At 45.2% G+C, this 12,171-nt stretch overlaps 1 protein-coding gene across 7 annotated transcripts in view; it reads left to right on the forward strand.

Annotated features, from left to right (window-relative positions):
* The first annotated feature begins 9,237 nt into the window (after window positions 1-9,237).
* The window catches only part of LOC119160840 (putative phospholipase B-like 2), a 181,469-nt gene continuing 178,535 nt past the window's right edge, over window positions 9,238-12,171 (forward strand). For 3 of the 7 annotated variants that reach the window (XR_012887707.1, XM_075880671.1, XM_075880672.1), the window contains exon 1: window positions 9,238-9,395. The gene's annotated coding sequence lies outside the window, so the exon portion shown is untranslated. Of the gene's footprint in view, window positions 9,396-10,074; window positions 10,152-12,171 lie in introns of all 7 variants that reach the window. The other 4 variants (XM_075880668.1, XM_037413095.2, XM_075880669.1 and 1 more) reach the window with 3 other exon arrangements.

The following is a 12,171-nucleotide window of genomic DNA, read 5'->3' on the forward strand; positions in this document are numbered from 1 at the left end:
CTGGGCAGCAAAAAGGACCCCTGTTGATTACAAATGACATGCGCTCTCGCTTCCGGGCTCAAACATTCTTTCAAGCGATCCGCGACGACTAGCTGCGTGAGTTCCTCGAACGTGCCTACTTTTGAATTCTGGACATAATAGTCGAAATAATTCACAAAACGTACGGCAAACTGCTCCCAGGACTCCCTTTCTCCCTTTTTCGATCCCGCAAACAGCCTCTTGTACTCCGCCGCCGAAAGCCTGAGACCCTCCAAAATGCTTGACTTAAGCTTAACATAAGCTTTGCGCTCCTCTGCGGTAAGCCTGCACAGCAGCCCGCGTGCCTTTTCACTCAACTGTGGCAAAACTAGCCCGGCCCATCATTCGCTCGGAACTTCATAGGACTCGAGCGTTGCCTCAACATCCTCGAACCACATTGGCGCAAGCGCCTCTTGGTTCGGCATTGGTGCCAGTACACCCTTTAACAAGCTTGCGAATTTCAGTCGCCTGTTTTCCTCTGACCTTCCGCCAAGCGCTACGCTGTCATCGCTCTCGTTGGACTCTGCCCCATTACGGGCTCGTAGCCGCTGGCTTTCCAGCATCGAACGCTGCTTCTCCGTTTCCGCCTCAGCAATTTTTAATTGAAGCTGGAGCAGCGCTAGCTGCTGTTCCGACGCCGTATCTGACGTGACACTACCATGACCCTCCGTGCCGCTGTCGGCGACTCCGAACGCCTGCAAGTTTGCTGCCCCGTCCCCGTTCATTTCCGAGTTGTCCCTTTCCCTGTCTCGCAAGTTGTAATGCTTTGTCATCGCCTGCGCTCAACAGAAAATCAAGAGGTACCCGCCTGAAGTAGCCTTGCAGTGCGCTTTTCCTCCTCGGAATCCAGTGGACTAGCCTTACTTCGTTGATCCCGCAGCGTGGTCATCAGTTGAAGGTGGTTGTCGTCAGTCTCGGCCGATGTCACTCCCCGCTGTCCTCCTCAGTTCAGCCATGCAGATCCTGCTCGACTGCGCCAGTTACGTTCCGTTTGGTTCTTTCCACTCGCCTCTCGCTTGTTGCGCGACATTTGCTGCTGCCACCAAGGAAGCCGAAGACGAGAACTTTTCATCTGCTGGCACCTTGAGGAAACGACCGGTCCGACATCATCTGGATATAGAGACGTTTATTCGTTTCTCTTCTCTCTCTTCTCTGTCCCTGCACCCCTGGTTTTATCCCCTGTCTCCCCATTCAACCACTCTTACAGTCCAATCGTAACGCACCACTCTTACAGTCCAATGGGAACGCACGGATGTGTCTCTCCTCGCCACAACCTCGAAGACCCACCGCCTCTTGCCCACTGTTCGGTTCTCCGCCTTCGCTCAGGTTTCTTTCACACCGGTTCCCGGAATGGTCGACGACGGGCGTTGCCGGGTCGTGGAAAAGCGCCTCCTAGTAAGTTCCCGCGATGCCGGGCTGACTGGCCTTCAATACAATTGGCCCGTGCGCCAATGCCGTCGCCTCCGCTGATTCTGATAGTCCGGCGGACGCGTACGTGTACCTTCCACGTGTACCTTCCACGTGTACCGGCCACCTGCAGCCTGGCTTGGTCTCCTGTAAGGCGCCATAATTTAACCCCTTGGGGCACGGGAGTTGTCGCGTCCTTTGTGGCCAGCAGACAGTCATCGTCCCGCATTCCGGTGGCCCTGCTTCCTTGTTGGCGAGGGGTCGCCGGCCGCGGGGTGGGTAACATAAGGTATTCGGGGAACGCACGAAGTTCGAGCCCAACACTGTCGTTAACACAAGATGCACTATTAAGCTTTGAACATTTGTCTTCCTCACTGCAGTCACTGAGGAATATATTCGTCTTGAGGAAGGATGCTGGCGACCAAGAGACACGTACCTCAAACTTCGTGCTGGGTCAGCGACAAAACTGGAAGCCGCCATGACACTTTTCTACACTTCCTCACTCAGGAAAGAAAAAACCCATTGCCAACAAGCCAACGTAAGCGAAGGTTGCTGCGAGCAAAATTCACCGCAGCTACTACCCTTGTCTGATGAGTAAGGGAGTTTACTCAATGGGCCCAGGTCATCGGACGCACTTGAGACCACCTGATAACACGAGACGCTCTTTATATTGGACGAGGACAAGAACACATACGAAGAAATCTCAAAAAGAACATCGGGACAATATGAGGATAAAGAGTTTCTACTGGGAAGTTCCTGTCCACACGAAGCGTAAGTCTTCATCTTAACACTCAACGCACTTCACTCCCGTGCCACGAAGTTTTCAAAGCGACACTCACGCACACCATCGTTGCGGTGACCGCAGCACCGGGCAACGTGGCTTTTAGTCAGTCGCGGTAGCGTCCACGGTGGGAACACGCTTTCTCGTGTAGCTCGCTCGCTCGAACTTACGTCGATGTATCGCACCCTGACATCTTGCTGGCGTCCAGGCCACGCTCAACCGGAGAGAGCACCCAGGACATAGTGTCGAAAGCCCCGACAGCCATCGAAGCCTCCCACGCATGCTCCCTGCACCGTTTTTGTTCTTCTCCTCTTCCAGTCAATTTCCAGCTCCGATTTTGCCCCTATGGTGCATTCGTCATAATTATCACACCTAGCTACAGCAGCGATGACCGACAATTCGTGTTTTCGTCTTTAACTTTTCATTTTAAATGTTTGACCAAACACACCTTTTCACGCGGTTGAATTCCATAATCATTGTCATCAGCATGTCCGCTGAAATTGAATGCGAAACCTAGTGGCACCCGAAAATGCCAGTTTTGTATAATTTGCTGAGAACTGGCAAGACTCGCCTCAAAATGGAGCAGAGTCACAATCACGCGTACGCTCAGCGTTGCCTTGGAATATGACACAAAGAAAATGAAGGAAATCATAACTACACTGATTTCTGAAACACAAGGCAAGAAGTATGCAAACTCTCCCAAACCGAAAAAAAAACACGTACAAAAAAAAAACGACAAGCCCCATGAGATACCCCCTCAAGATATAAAACTCAATTCGGTGAGCTAAAATAGCTCATTAGCAAAAAGAAAACTGGCGGCATATAAAATTATAGCGCCAAAGAAATTGATGAGAAATTGAAAGAAAGAACGAAGCATGACTACACAAAACTGCTAACGAATGCACACTCTAAAAGTAGGGTAATGTTATCAGCAGTTTCAGCAATATAGTAAAAGTTGCAGAAAAGTCTACTATATATGAGCTCTACAACTCACAAATAAGCCATCTAACAGCCAAAGAAGCAAGCGTTCAACAAAACGCTAAAGTCCTGTGGGTCAATAGAAACACAGAAACAAAAAAAAAGAGAATGATCATCAGAAGCCTAACCAGGAATGAATCTAGTTGAGTATCCTACCCTGAGGGAACTGACACTGCGGCCTGACGTCACGTTTGTGTCAAAAATAGCTGCTCCGTGCGAAAATAATTTCTGTATCTAAATTATCTAATAAGCCATTACTTAGCATCGTACTTGCTCAGAGCACCCTCCTAATATACAAGATTCATATAACGGTGCAGCTTTCAAACTTAGTTGCAGCTATCCTGGTGTTGTGCCATGGTATAAACGTTGCCGAAAGCGTTTCTGGCAGATGCATTGGTGTCTCAAATAACCCAAAAAACATTTAAGCAAGACGCTACCTTTGATACTGACGACTGATGGAAAAGATATAAAAATAGCAGTGCGTGTTCACTCCAAGAAGTGACAACATAATCCGTCTTGTTGAGTCTGCTGGACAGGGTTTACCTGATATGCAGTGCGCAAGTGCGGTAGAGCATTTGTACGGGCCTTTTCCTCAACTAGTAACGAAATCACTCCATTCATTAAACCTTTTTAATCTAGTTCTCATGTCGCTCATTAATAATGATAACGGTGTCTTGGTCACAACTATTAAAAGTCTAGAAGCATCGTGCTCACCTGGGTGGGATTTGACCTCTCCGGGGCTTCTACTAAACACATCACGCTATTCATCAATTTTTTGGGGAAAATTTTTAAGAGCTTCCTTCTCTGCAGTGATTTAAAGATCAGGAGTACAGTTGTGTTAACAAGTATGATAACAGGCACTCGCTTCGAAATGGTCTCTCTATTTCCAATAATAACTTCCTATGTAAAATGAAATACGCATTTTGTTTTCAAATCTCGCATTTTTTCTTGAATCGAGTTTCTTTTTTTCATTCTCACAACATGAGTTCCGCAAGACATTCTCGTGTGAAATACAACTTGTATGTTTTCCTAACTATCTTCACGCCGTCTTCGTTCTTCCCTAGTGAACGATTTTTTTAAAGCCTTTGATAGAGTGTATCATAAGTTGCCTTTGTATTTGAGAGGCAATATATTTGTATTTCAAACTGCTTGCACTCATTCAATGCTTTTTTTTGTCTCTGCCTATATTATTGACTCTCTTTCGAGCCCTGTTTCCTGAGGTGCACTAAAAAGGGTATGCTGGGCAATCCCCTCTTTTTTGTTAAATTTGCATTAGTGACTTCCCTTTTTGTGCTTTTGTCCCATATACTATTTTGCTTGCAGACTATACTGTGTAATATGTTGGGAAATAACCAGCCCAAGCGACTTCACTATTTAACAATCATATCTGGACACTATATCGTTTTGGTGCACGGAAATAAACTCTAAAAATGCGAAGTCATGCGTGCAACTCAGTGTAACATGTGTTTCCTATATTCTTAAAGTAGATCATGTAAAAGTAGTAGGATCGTACAATATTATTGGCATAACTAAATCGTCAAAACTGATCTAAAATGAACATTTTGAAACCGTGATCAATGGCGCAAACAAAACACTCTGTTTTCTTGCAGAAAAACTTTTGCACGTATACTCCACTAGGTATGAATAGTTTTTCGCATACAGCACCAATTCATCAAAGATGGAATGTACCACCTCACTTAGGGAATCTTTCCATGATAACCATAATTACTAACTTGAAATGATTCAGAAGAACTCGACACCCGTCTTTATGTCTAACTATGCGCGAAGCGCGGGTGTTACTAAAACGAAGGCGAACCTTTACCTAGCATCATGAGCACCCTGCAGCCGTAAAATGAACCGTTCGCGCTTTTTACCGCATATTTGAACATCATTCATTACATTATTCGATTTCACTCCCTCAATATTTTTATTTCCCCGACTTCGTTATGACTGTCATAGCAACATGTTGTACCCTCGAACCGCAGCGGGCCAATCAATTGGTTGGAACTTTAAGATTAGTCAACCAACAGAGCGAATGATGGTCGCTAAAAACTTCGAGGGGCGGTCATAAAGTACGGGTGAAACTTGTTCGGTGCCTAAATATTAGGCTTGAACACGTATCCGCTTTCAGCGTATACGTACGCGATTACTCTTTCCTCTTCTACTTGGCATGCATAAGCACAGCTTCGAGGCCTATATTGCTGGCATCATTGATCAGCATCTTCGGGGCTTTCTCGTCGAAGTAGGCAAGCACTGGTGTGTTTTAAGACGTTTGCGGAGGTCATTAAACGAAGTTTTCTGTTCGTCGTCCCACTAAAAGGTAGCATAGTTTCTTGTGAGGTCAGTTAACGGTGACGCAGTCCGTGCGAAGTATGCGATAAACCATCGTTAAAATGCGCAAAAGCACAGAAAGTACCTGCCTTCATTTTGGACGGTACCGAGAACAGCGCAACGGCCGCAAGTTTTCGGGATCGGCTCGAACGCCTGCCAAACGAAAATGGCACTTCTATTTTTCAGTGCCAGGCCCGCAGACCGTACGGCTTGTACACTTCTTGCATTTTGGCACGTTCGTCAAGAGTTACGGAAAACACTTTGATGTCAGGCCCGTGTGCTCAGATTTGGGTCCACGTTAAAGAACCCCAGTTTGTCTAAATTTCCGGACCCCTCCACTACGGCGCCTCTCATAATCATATGGTGGTTTTTATTTTTAGACCTTAAGCCCCACATATAAATCAAAACATTATGATGTCGTTTAGAGAAACTAACCCCGTTTTCTACTTCAACCTAGAAAGTACGGTGTACATGAATCATTGAAAAGTAGCCGGCGCTGAGCGTAAACAGAAGGGCAGGACTTTAAATTCATATACACTATTTGGCGTTATAACAGCGTCTTTTCCCCCTATCTCTTGGGTCTACCTCGATTCGGCAATATCCGCTTCTCAGGTTTTTTGAAGAAAAGTAGCAAGCGTGCCGAAGCTTATACAGGGAGTGAGCGGTGCTTAGAAGCGGGTACGCATCTTTCTTAGTCACTTGATTGAACTTCCTGTAGTTCACCCAAATACGTAAGGTGCCGTCTGTCTGTCTCGATAACGAATATAGTCGGACTATCTATCTGACGAGGATGGCACTGCCTACTTTCTTGGCGTTTTAGACACGTGTACCATTTCCCGACCACAACGTGGCGACCCTGAGTGTCTTGATTCAACTAATTATGTTGATGGGCGTTCTCAATGTTCCCCCGAGTTCTTGCAAGGGTATAATAGTCGTTTTGCTTACTCAACGGCGTCCTTTAGATAAATCAAACTTTTCATCCATCGAAGCTCCCCATATGCTCATTACTCCTGCAGCCCGTCGTACGCAAGTGCTCCTAGCATGTCACAAAGAGGTGACTTCTGGCCACTTAGGCTAGACGTGCAGATTGGCAAGAGTTCAGCAGCGACACTACTGGCAACGACTTACAATAGCCGTGACGCACCACATTCGTACTTGTTCGTCACAAGTCACTTCTGATGAAACCAGCCTGCCAGTTGGAACCTGTTCAGGTCCCATGAGTCATTATTGAACCATATTGGAATCAATATTTTTGGTGCACTCCCTGCTTCTACCTCAGCAACAGATTATCTGACCAGGTGTGCCAAAACAAAGACTATATCAAAAGCAGCGTAGCAGTAGAGGTGGTCATGATTTTCATAGAAAATACTGTACTGTTCCACGGTGCCCCGATCATCATGATAACAGACCGCGGTAAAGCATTCACGGCAGCTGTTTTAGACTACGCCCTGATGATAAGCGGAACGATTCGCCGTATTATCACAGCCAAACACCCGCAAACGAATAGGCTAACACAGCGCATCAACGAGACGGTTTAAGGCATGCTATTGATATAGGGTTAACTACAAAAGTTTTCGGACCACGCAAGAACGTGCCAAACTGCCTGCCCGCGTCACCTAGCGGTGTGCCATCTACCGTAGTTCACAGTGCTAGGCCAGACACGGCTCTCTTTATTCACTGGCTTTTCAGTTTTCTGCTACCACGTACCGGACTGTTCCCAGTTTTCACGCAAAGCGCTTATTTGCAGCATGACCGTCATATTTCTATTTTCATATAAAGATCAACGCTATCCCGTCGTGCCTCGAACGGCGTTCCGTTGGCTGGGTATAACTTTGTGATAAAGATTTCTACTGATAACACTTATGTTCATAAATTGCTCTTGTGGTGGAATCAAGGAGACGCTTATGTCAAAAAGGGCGTTGCGTTAAAAAGATAATGGTGAAAATGATTTTACCCAGTCAGAAAACAGACAGGCCACAGATTACGGGAGGGATGAGCCTCGGGCGCAGCCGTGCTTTCACTTACCGCGGACGGGGCGAAAATGTCGCGAAGAGGCTTTTGGCCACTCACTCGCGTGGTCTGTAAACGTTTATGGGCAATCCTACATGAGCTTGCATTCATTTCTGTAACAATCGAAATTCATACAAAATCGTGTCCTATGTCACGTTCGAATACGATGCAGCTAAACAAGAAGCAACTCGCAAGATTCGATTGAGCCTGGTTCTCGGACGGGAGCTACAGACAATGCTGGATTCGATGTGGTCACATGAATGGGACGCCACTGACGCGGGCGCCGACGTGATCAGCTAGGCAGCTCACACGCTTCTCGATCCGCCGGCAACATGACTACTACGCAGGCCGCTACAATGCCCACTGTGGAGCAGCAACCTACAAAATCGTTGACAGAGTGTGAGTTTAGACACCCAAATGAAAAAGTGGACTGTTTCAGAAACTGTTGAGCCCATATTTCAGACAATACTCAGGCCTCTTTAGGTCCAGTGCCCTGATTATATGCATTGCATACTTTAGGAGTTACTAAGAAAATCACGGAGCATTGGTTTTCCGTATTAGACACAGATTTCTGTAACGGCATGCTTTCGCCTACGGCAGACAGACGTCAGGTTGTGTTATGTGAAGGCGCCAGACTTCATAAATCTTCGCTCAAGATCACTTAAGGTTAGAAATGCTGGATGGTACCTTAGTTGAAATACTGGATGTTCTAGCACACCATCCCATGCCCATGGTAAAAGGTAAAAAGAATACGTCCACCAAACACCAAAGAAAAAAACGTTAAAGTATTTTGCTGGTTTCAGTGCAATGCCAGTTATCGTGCCCGCATACTGGTGCCTCCACCACATCACTCATTGTAGACGGGCTGCTATATGTGACCGCAACTGCTCAAGCCTTAGCACGCGTGCTACGTTCGTATAATGTACACTTGTCACATATATTCCAGTAGAAAAACTAAAGAAAAAATGCTCACAGGCATGAAGGACAGATATAAATGAATGTGCTGCACTACTGATAACGTTGTAGGTCATGTTCAGTTTATTTATGACCCAAGTGACAAGGCATGCAATGTCAATCAGTTTCTTCATGTGCGAAAGTCAGCTGGGCGTTCTCCTTCACTTTTTAAACTAATTCATCCAGTCTAGGAAGCTGCTTATTTCCTTTAATTTGCTCCAATTGTGAGATTTTGCAAATTACCACACGCTTTCTTTTACAAAAACGAAACATTTTTCTTCTTTCGAGGCAGTGGTCAGTGAGGAGGCTTGGGAGCGTTGCTCATCAATACCTCGCGAACATTGCGTTAGTGGTGTAATCTCTGCATACAAACCGGAGCAATTTATCTCAGCTTCCATGAGGGATGTATGCTGAATTGCGGAGATTTGAAGGCGCAGTTGAACTGAAAAGAATATCTGAAGATCGTGCAACTATTGCATCCCACAATACCTACGCTAGAAAAGTATAGATTGCACTGCTGTTGCACCGCCACACAATACTCCGCAATATTTAGTCATTATTCATGAGTTTTGCAAACAACTAAGGCGCTATGCTTTTTCATGCTTGGGAGAAAAACTAGACATGAAAGGCGAAACCAGCACGCTGACGCATCCTTATCTCTGCGTACTTGTAGATATCTGACGCATGCCTTTGCTATATCTTGCTTACAGTGCTATCGTTACCGAGAATAATGGGTGAAGAAAAGTCAGCGTGACAGCCATATCGATTCCAAACAACGTGCAAAGTACGTGAGAGACAGCTGACCGTATCTTTCCAGCGTCAAACAGATTAGTACCACGGTCAAGGAGGCCACAGATATCTGCACTTGCGAAAAGTGCAGCACAGGCGCTACGCGTGGATCTCTTCAGCGTCCAAGGTATTCTACTAATTTTTGCCCTTCATTTTTGTTGCCCTTAATGGAAACTTCATTACGCAAATCGCACGAAGCTCCGCGAAAAATTGTTGCCACAAAAATTACTCGTTGGTTTTTTCGGCTTTCATGTTTTCTTTAATGTGCAATCGCGCTTGCACAGTTTGTGAATTAGTGTTTAAGCAAACAGCGTTTTTACGCATAGAGAATCTGCCAACGATCAAATACAGCCAAAAAATTCAGCAAAGAACTTTACACAAGGTTAATACCGGCGATGAAGAAATACAAAGTTTAGCATAATAGCTCGACGTCAATGACTACCATTACATAGGTTTGTTTTTGTTTCTGCTCTTCTATATTCAGGCCTACCATACCTTCATATTGTTTAATACGTTGCAGCTTAGCGGTCTATCTCGGAGACTAATGATTTACGAGGCATGGTGCGATATCAGAGAACTTGCTTTCGAGGTTTGTTAGTAGAGGTTATAAAAGTTCTAGTAATCAGAACGTCACTTTTTCTCTTCTTACCCACCTTATGAACAAGCCTAAATGAAAATAATAAGAATATTAATAATACTTTCTGTCCTCTTCATTAATTAATAAAATTAATAAAATATTAATATAAAATATTAACAATAATAAAAGTTTATCCAATCCAATCCTCTCCATTATCACAATTGAACAGGCCTGTCAAAGCTCAAATGTGGCCTGGATGACGAGCCCGGCCCAACAGCTCATCGGCAAACGAGGAAAAACAGTTACGTATGTGAAAAAGCTTGTCACGTATAACTACCTAAGGAACAAAAAATATGTAGCTAAATTATCGTATAATCAAACACAATAGCATAAAAGAAATAGGTTAGCAGTAGCAAAGCAAATTGAGGGCAGAATACGAAAATGGGGATACAGCACATTGAACAGGTTATAGCAGTAAGAAATAAACTAAAAAAAACATGACCCCTTGACTTTAGGAATCAGTACACTGGCTTCAGTACAATGACTTTAGGAATCAGTACAACGCAAAAGTGAAACGCGTCTTCACAGAGGCAATTGAGCGTTTACTGTGCCTTATTGCGCCGCAAAGGCGAAGGAATAAATACTACAGCAACAAATTACAATGTCACGCGAAGAACGCTAAGCAGTTCGAAACTTGAAGCGCGCACCTCAAGCAGAAAGCGTTCACGAAATGATTTCACACTGGACGAGCGCACACAGACATTGATTGATTGATATGTGGGGATTAACGTCCCAAACCACCAAATGATTAAGAGAGACGCCGTAGTGGAGGTCTCCGGTAATTTTTGCCACCTAGGGTTTTTTAACGTGCACTCAAATCTGAGCACACGGGCGTAGGCCCGTGTGATCAGCATTTTCGCCTCCACCGAAATTGCAGCCGCCGAAGCCGGGATTCAATCCCGCGACCTGCGGGACACAAAAACACCTGCCACAGCTTGGTGTTTAAAGCACGCTGCTTAAATAGAAGGAAATACGCATGAAACGAACCCACAAGTGCACAAGGCCAGTGCGAACAACTGTCACTATATATTCTTACTGCGCTTGTGCACTGCGTGCACCTTTAGAGCGCGCGCGCACAACGCGCGACCCTCACGCCATCTCTATGCAGATGACGATAACGCGTTGAACTTGCCAAGCTCTGAGGACCGCCAACGGTACATGGTGCAAATACTTGCCGTAAAAAGCCCGGAAACGTGCGTGTTATGGTATAGCGGCTTCCGTCGCGCGTTGAGGAGTGAATTGTCATTGGTTCGGCGCACCGCTAACGGAAATTTATTCTCGTTTTCGTTTCTGTACAGTGTATGCAGTTTACGTTATATCTGTTGCAAAAACATTTCAGTGGAGCTGTGGTGGAACCCGGCATTAAACATTTTCGGGTTAAAACAATTCAGCAGATCCCACATAATAGAGTGACTAGAGATGTTATGAAGCATGTACGGAAGACGACTGTGTTGTAATTGTTTTATTTTTACGTTACGAAATTACGCCGGAGATATGTACAAGTGTTGTACGCGCAGACATATGTTGCATATTCACAAAGCTTTATTACACGTGGTTGTTTACAAGTGCGTAGCGATGCCAAACGCAGCACGCGTATCAGCACCGCCATAAGTGGTAAGCTGATAAGTCGCGATTGTGCTCGCGAGGATGACAGCCTTAAGCACTGCTACATACTTCAGCTCGAGTGGATGGCGTTTCACTACACTTGACGTTAACTTGACGTGACGGCTGTATTATAGCGGTACATACGTAATGTTTACGAAATTGAATAGCCAGGTTTGCAACCACAAGTGATATTTCACCCACGTTACGCCTGCACAAGGTCTTTATACAAAGCTGTTTCAAGAAGTGGTGTGACTGGGAGGTAGAATACTTCATAGCCACGCAGAATTCTTTGACTCAATTCCTGCGGTGACACTCATATTTGTTCTTCACATTCGTGGGCTCATCGCTGACGATGTCAGATTTTTTAATGCTATCGCGTGAAAAGTAACAAAGTCTGTTTTGGCAGTTTTTGGGCCGATTTAAATCTGTTTTTTTTTTCTTTATTGCGAGATAAACTTGCCCTTAAGGAATAAATTTTGTGCGCGTATTTGTATTATATGTGCACCGTTTGTGTGTTAATTGTGTGCCGTGTGTATATTTTAACGCGATACCGTTAGGTAGCTAGTGTCGCAGAAAACCCGCCGCTGGCGTGGGCTCAGTTGGTTATGAACGAAAAATTGCCCGTGACCAAAAAAGCAAGTTAGCGAAATAGCCGTAGGAG

The sequence above is a fragment of the Rhipicephalus microplus genome, chromosome X (genome assembly GCF_043290135.1).
Source record: "Rhipicephalus microplus isolate Deutch F79 chromosome X, USDA_Rmic, whole genome shotgun sequence".
Lineage (NCBI taxonomy): Eukaryota > Metazoa > Arthropoda > Arachnida > Ixodida > Ixodidae > Rhipicephalus > Rhipicephalus microplus.